Genomic DNA, 7431 nt, shown 5'->3' on the forward strand with positions numbered 1-7431 from the left:
AAAACCCGGGCGCGACAGGCACGGCCCCGGCCCTCACGGTGCCCGCCTGCACGGGCGGGCTTTGCGGCCTTAGAACCACCGACCGTGTCAGAACCCCGCCTGCGGTGCGAGCCCGCATCCCTCGTAACAGCAATACCACATTCGGAAGGCTGCGGCTGCTTTGTTTAACAGTCGTAACCGACCTGTTACCATCTCGTTCCTTCATACGTGTTCACTGCAATCACTGAAGACTGCTAGAGAGTCTTCATACTCTTAAAAATAAAAAGAAACAAGACGCTACAACAAGAAAAATAAGCAGTCACATGATTCTGAGTGAAGGATTAGGGAATCATTTTACTTAAATACTTAAAATCTTGAGCTGCTTTTACGAGGCTTTCCAGATTTTTTACATTTCAGAAGGTGATGCCTCAGCTTGTGTTCCACAGCCCCTGCGCCCTGGCAGCAGAGCACCAGCACAACCCCTGCATGCACCACTGCCTTCTGCTTTGCCCGCATGCCTGGGGACAACCACACTTTTCCAAGATTCACAAGTTCCTTTTGAGTTTGATTTTGTCATGCTCTGCTTTACTTCGGCTGCTCTAACTAATTCTGTTATGCTTCTAAAGCAGTGTGCAGAGTCAGACTGCCTGCATCCAGGTGGATGGCAAAGGCACACATGACGCCAGACAGCAGCCTTTAGCAAGGCAATTCCGGAGCTCTGGGAGAAGGAAGGAATTGCTGATAAGCAAACATTTTCCTAACATTGACAAATCTTTGCCATTTGTAAGTGTGCTTAGCTACTTAATTAATGAAAGGGTATTCTCAGCCCAAGCTTTTTATCTGCTTTTGCTTTCTTAAAATATCAGGTCATTTTTAATGACAATTTCATTCGCCTTGCATTAAATTGTTTCTGGGGAAGCAGACATACTCATTCACTCTAGTAACTGACTATCTTGCCTCACCCCTAACATTGAGCATCCATATCAGAAAAATCAATGTAAGTTTCCTCAAATCAGAGCGAAAGCTGTAGCCAGTTGTGCTCACGAATATACTGCATCCAGCAGGCACTTCAGCACGAAACTCGACTGTGCCAAGACAATCCTATGCGCAAATCACAGAAGTCACAGGCACAAGTATTTGCTTGACACAGCTTCATCCTCTGAACCATAAGTGCCTTAAATCAGTTTACAAGAACATAACAGAAACAACATCAGATTGCAGATAGATAGCAGTGGCAGACATTGTTTTCAAATGTGGTTTAAAATCTCATTACAAGACTGAGTTCTCAATCACCACTCCTATGGATGCTTTACTTGAATTTGCCTGGGTCTATGCATTTAACAACAAGCAATTACATAAAATTTAGTCTCATTTTTTAAAAATAGCTTTGAACTATTAAATACATCCTGCACTGGCACCCTAGAAGGTCCTCAGTACTTCCGGTTACTGGAAATACATGATTACTTCACTATATCTTGGCAATTTGATTTTACAAAATGCGATATTAAGGAGGATGTTTAAATCCTGGTCTACCAACAGCTGAATACAATACCACTGCAGTATGCTGTGCATTAAATAATTAACAAATAACTTTGAAAGGGAATTTAAGAGTCTTTAAAATAGATAATAATGTGCATAGATTTTTTTCAGCTGCCCACATAATTTGTTTATACCAAGAGAAAGTACAGTGTTAGAAACACTGTAGTGTGACAACAGCAGACAACATCTATACATCAAAATGAAAGTGTCTTCAGCTCCTTTTTAAAAACAGACCAACATCCAAATCCCCCATAGCAATTATACACAAGCTTTTATTCTGCCTTCTGGATACAGTTTATTTATAGTAACCTAGCAGATAGAATACTTTAGTCAATTTTATACTGTGGGGGGGAAATAGTTTTCATTTTCTGCGTGACATGGTGAAAAAAAAAAGGTATATTTTTCTCAGTCCACCTGTTTTGTTTTGTTTTTTTAATCAAAAAAAGAACATATTTTCTTTCATAAAATAAAACTGTGATCATATTTTATAGTTATTGTAATTAGCTTTTCTGAAGAGGAGTCCCAAAAGCTAACGATACGACTATTTATTGTTAAATCACTTCGCCTCAGTGGCAGACATGCCAATTTCAGCACCTCGTCACAGGAATGTGCACCTCTTTGTTCTGTCTCCACTCCGCAGGCATACATTTAAATGAACGCTAGCGCTGTGCTGCCACAAAGCTCAACACGGTGCGTTCCTTCCTAACAGAAAGCGAAACCCTGACCTGTGGCACACAGGTTGCCGGTGGCGAAAGGTGTCAGAACAACCGAGCCAGGGGTGAGAAGGGTCAGAGACACCCCGACCTAGAAGCCCGTGCCAGTTCGTGAGCGGGTGGGTTCGCTCCGCGCACAGGGCAGGCTTCCCCGCTTCCTGAGCACACACCTCTGGAGCACGATGTCACAGCGCTTTTCACACGTCGTGGGGAACGCAGCAGTCCGTGCGGTGGGGGTGCACGGAGCTTTGTTCTGTTACGGTAGTGCTGCAAACCGTCCCACACTGCCCGGGCCCGTCCCGAAGCCCACTGCTGCTCCGAGCGGTGACGGTGAGACCCGCCCGAGGGGCAGCGCCGCGGCTCAGGCCGCCCGCCCCGACGGCTCCCGGTGGCTGCAGCCCGGCAGCGCCCGCACGGCGCCGCGCCGCCACACCCGGCCGGCCCGAAGGGGCCCCGGCGGGCGGCGCGGGCAGGAGGCCGGGGCTGCCCACCCCCGGCTGGCTCTCGGCGGCCGGGCACCCTGCCGGGCCGCTTCGCCAGAGCAAGCCGCCTCGCCAGCCCCGCTCAGCCTCAGCCCTGTCCGCACGCAGCACATGAAGCGCGCAGACGGCGGCAGGAAAGGTGAAGTATCACGCCTATGGCGCTTCTAATCGTGGAACTAGGAGCGTTCGCGATCTGGTGCTCCATTAAACAGTTCACCAGTGATACTGGAACTTTAAACTGCGGCTCTCTGCACCCGCAACTCACTGACATCTAAATTAACAGGTGATTTATGTATTTATTTATTTATTTATTTTGCGTATTCCTCTCACATTCCCTTAATTCTCCGAGTTATGCACGCAGGGAGCTCAAAGTCCTTTGCCATACCCCACGCCCCAGCCTGGCTGCAGATTGGACTGCATCTTACAGCCACTTAGTGATGTGGTTTTTACGACAAATGAAAAAGATACCTTTCACATCACAGAAGCTGTGAAGTCTCAAATCAAATAAACAGATTACTACAGTTTTACTTAAGGCTTCCTGTAAAAAAAAAAAAAAAAAAAAAAAAAAAAAAAAAAAAAAAAAAAAAAAGAGAGATGCAGGACTTCAGCTTCATAGCAAGTCAGTCGCTAGGCTGTTCTTTTGCCTGATGATGTGTATTGGAGTCTTTTTTACTCGCAGAACGATCTTTGAAAAATCATGTCTTGTGATCTGTCTCATACATGCTGCTTTCCGTCACTAGGAGTCATTTAAACCCACTCTCCTGAAATACTAAACAGCTGCACTGGAAAAACCTGTTTTCCTTGGAGTGACCACCAATTTTCCACTAATAGAGATGTAAATGTATCCTATTGCTTTGTAAGGTTTTCTGTCCGTGGTCAATTACATATCTGTGTTACCTTGACAGTAATACTCTTTATACTCTTTTTTAACCAGCTAATTTAAATATTTTTCGCATAACATTGCTGACAAAAATAATATAAAGGAATATTTACAAGTGAAATGCTCCCAGAGTTTATGCATATAATCTTTTTTTCCATTATTTTTCACTCCTCTGTGGCATATTTTAGACTTATGTTCCACTGAGACTGGATCAGGTTTTGTTTTCTCACTGAAAGTAGGCTCACCTCAAAATATTGCAGACTAATAGCAGTAATGAGAAAGTAAAAGGCAGCAGAATTCTTAGCGGAGTTCTGTGCAGGATATGATTTCCCAGCCCCATCTTCACCTCAAAATGACAGGCAGGACCCAAGGACATGCCACTTTAGGGAAAACATATGCGGGGATGCCGTGACTAGTTCTATACGGAATCAGAATTTGGCCCAAACTGTTCAATATTATGAATGACTGTTTTTCCCTCATTCTTATTACCTAGATATGAATGTTCAAATTCAAGAATGTGCTTTCAAATCCACAGCACTCTAGGGTAATATTAAATGAACTCCATTTAATAAAACACATTCCAAGTTGTTATTTTGATAGGAGCATTAGACTTTTTGTCTTGCAATAAGTAGTTCAGATTTCACTGGGTCACTGAAAATTTTTAAATCGGTCTCTCTTCAAATCATATTTAAAATACAGACTTAGAGAGCAACGGCATCAGATAACTACACAAAACAGAGATCAGGTGTATAAAGCTGCAGTAAAACTGTAACTGTGTTTATCTCCCGACTCAGTGAATGAAATTTTGCCATCCTCCAAACTATACTGATTATCCTTTTCATAAAACATATCACATCAGTTCACAGAGCTTGATCATCCAGGGAGATGATGACATGCCATTTTGTCCTCAATTCACTAAAATAAGAGGTTTTTTGATCACAAATACCTGCTATTATCAATACACTACCATGATTTCAACAGGACGAACTAACACAGGTAAAGCTGCACACACGTCCCCCTGGCTTTTTTGTTCTGTGACACACTGCATTTGTTTTTAAGTGCTTTGTCATTCAGAACAGAGGCATCCGACAAGTCCCTGTGTTCTGATCCTGGGCAACTGGGGCACTCCCTGGATTCATGGCTAGAAGATGCAGTATCTCAACCCCCGATTCAGCAGTTTTTCCCTAGAAAATGCATATGTGAAAATGACAGCCGATTTGCAGAGGACATTTGAATAAATATTTACATACATTTTGAAATATGTATACATTTACACAGGCAGTTCTCCATGCTTGAAACAGGAAAACAAGTGCAATAAATGTAATTAAGATATCAGGGTTCTGGACTAATGCATCCTGCATTCCCCATCAGAATAACCTATCAGTTAAATGTGTGTTCTCCTCTCTCACCATGCTGCCTGTACTGAGGTGGCACTCAGAGATGGGGACAGTGGGGCACCAGCTTGCTCAGGCTGGGCAGACTCCAACCCCAGCAGGGCCGGGCTGGCTCCACGAGGGCTGCCCAGGGACGCCCCACGCACACAGGGATGTCTCGTTGATGTGTGCAGGTGCTGCGGCACCCGGCAGCGCTGCCCCCTGCCTCAGCACTCATTTGAGAAGTTTCTGACGCACGAGGCTTCCCACCCATCACGGATCCCAGCAGACCTGCTGGAGTGGGAGCCCCAGGCCCCATGCAAGGCTCTAGGCAGCACTGCAGGAACAACGGGAGAGCCTTTTCACTCCTCTTTGTGTGCCTCCGTACGTGCTTCTCACACACCGAACCCTGTGATCAGAGTATCACTCTCGGCTTTTCTTTCTTATATATTTTCACTTTACTTTACTTTCCTTTTGGTGTGACATCAGTGAGAATCAGTGCGGTGGAAGTGGTAGAGCAGCAGCAGGAAAAAATATCTGACAAACAGCAACAGCCTCCCAACACCCCTTTAAAATAATAACGATTTACCAAATGGTTGGGAAGTTGTTATAATTCCTTTTCCAAATTATTGCTCGCCCTTTAGATTAGAAATGAGGCCAGGGTTAGCAATCAGCCATAAATGGTAGGATTTCTGAAGTAGAAGCACTTCTCTGATTGTGAAGTGGAGGCCATTATTGCCTTGATTGGGTCTTTTTTTTTTTTTTAGAGCTTGCTTGATTTGAGGCTGAGAGCGCGCATTCACTACTGTACTAGCAGCAATCAGAGCTTTCCCTGCTCTTTTTTGCTCAGCGATTTAGGGTCCACTACTTTGGCACAGCTGCCACCTTTTAGCCTCCATCAAGAAGAGATATTTTTAAGTGAACAGCATTTTGTGTTTGTCTTTTCTCCCTCCACCCCTTTCCTTCCCCACCCTTTCACTCCTTTTTTTTTTTTTTGGATCCTTTTTTTTTCCTTTTTTTTTTTTTTTTTTTTTTTAAAATGAAAAAATTGTGTGAATTTTAATTCCTAGTACGAAGTTGAAATACCCCAGCTGAAACCGGCTGGGGTATCCACCGGACTCCATGGCACATAACAAACTAGCAGTTACCTGAGAAATACAGATGAAGTGACTGTTTCATATGACTGAAGTCAACCAAATGCACAGACCAGCTGTCCAGGTGCTGCTTTTAAAGTTTTGTTCACCTGAATGCCAGAGTCTGGCTAAGAACTTGTATTTATACCATATCCTTCCAGAAGGCATCCATGTTAATGGCTCGTTGTTTTTTATAACTCCTCCCGGCTTTGTTCTAGAGATGTGCAGCTGCTGTGGGAGCTGGTAATGGGGCAAATGCCCAGCGGAGCACCAGGGTTGGCCCCATTGCTCCCAGGTTTCGCTGCCACTTCTTTGCACAGGCAGCAAGGAGCCAAAGCTAGCATTGAGAGGGCATCCCAGCTCGTTGCCAGGCCAGCCATGTTCCAATGGCAGCTTGCAGAGCTGTAGACCACACAGGCACTTTTGGGTTTGGAAACACAGAAGCATGTCTGTAGGAAGCGACAAATACCTACTTTATTTCCTCAGTTGCTATTGTTCTGATATAGCTGAATTTTGCTTCAGAGTACATTTGCAGGCAGAAACTCTGTCAACCAACCATATAAAACATAGCTCCATGGTCCACTGGCATACCCGTAAAACTAGCAGTTTAGTGTTGAAATGCTTCCAAATCCATGACTGTAATGGCACAATGGGATCTGGGAACGCAGAAGCCAAGTTGTACTACGTAATGTAATGCTGCATGAGACAGGTCGTACTTGCTACTGCATGTAAAAACAGGAAGAGTAGAAATAACAAAACTAATATTTCTGGGTGCAAGAGACTGCAAATACAGCAAAATTGTTATTTTAATACACATTTGTAAGTTCTTTTCTGTTTAGTAGCCATTTGTTTTTCAAAGTCATCATTTGGAATCAAAGTCATCAGTCAGTACAACAAGGGGAAAATTAGCTGCACACTCAGGTTATATTTCAGCCCAATTAGCAAGTTTATGTGAATGATGTAATGGAAGATTCACTAAAAGAGTTATTTCAGAAAAGAGAGGAATCTGTTTCAGCGTCATCCAGGAACAGAAGTCATTAGTCAGGCTAACAGTGAATGCACAGTAAAGCCAAAATATGATGACAGAATTTACTTGCTCTTTTAAACCTACATTCACCGTGTGTCACTGCAGAGCACCAGCATACACCTTCCCCTGGAAGCAGTATAGGACAATGCTGAAGAGAAAGTCGATGTGATTTGTATGTAATGCTCACCTAAAGAAGCAGTGCCTTTCTGCCAGCCATGCTCACAGCAACATTGCCCAGACGAGCAGGCAGGCAGGATGGGTCCACAGTACAAAGCAACCAGTGCTGCACTTTGCAGCTCTCCTTG

This window comes from Oxyura jamaicensis, chromosome 8 (assembly GCF_011077185.1).
Source record: "Oxyura jamaicensis isolate SHBP4307 breed ruddy duck chromosome 8, BPBGC_Ojam_1.0, whole genome shotgun sequence".
In the NCBI taxonomy this organism is placed as follows: domain Eukaryota; kingdom Metazoa; phylum Chordata; class Aves; order Anseriformes; family Anatidae; genus Oxyura; species Oxyura jamaicensis.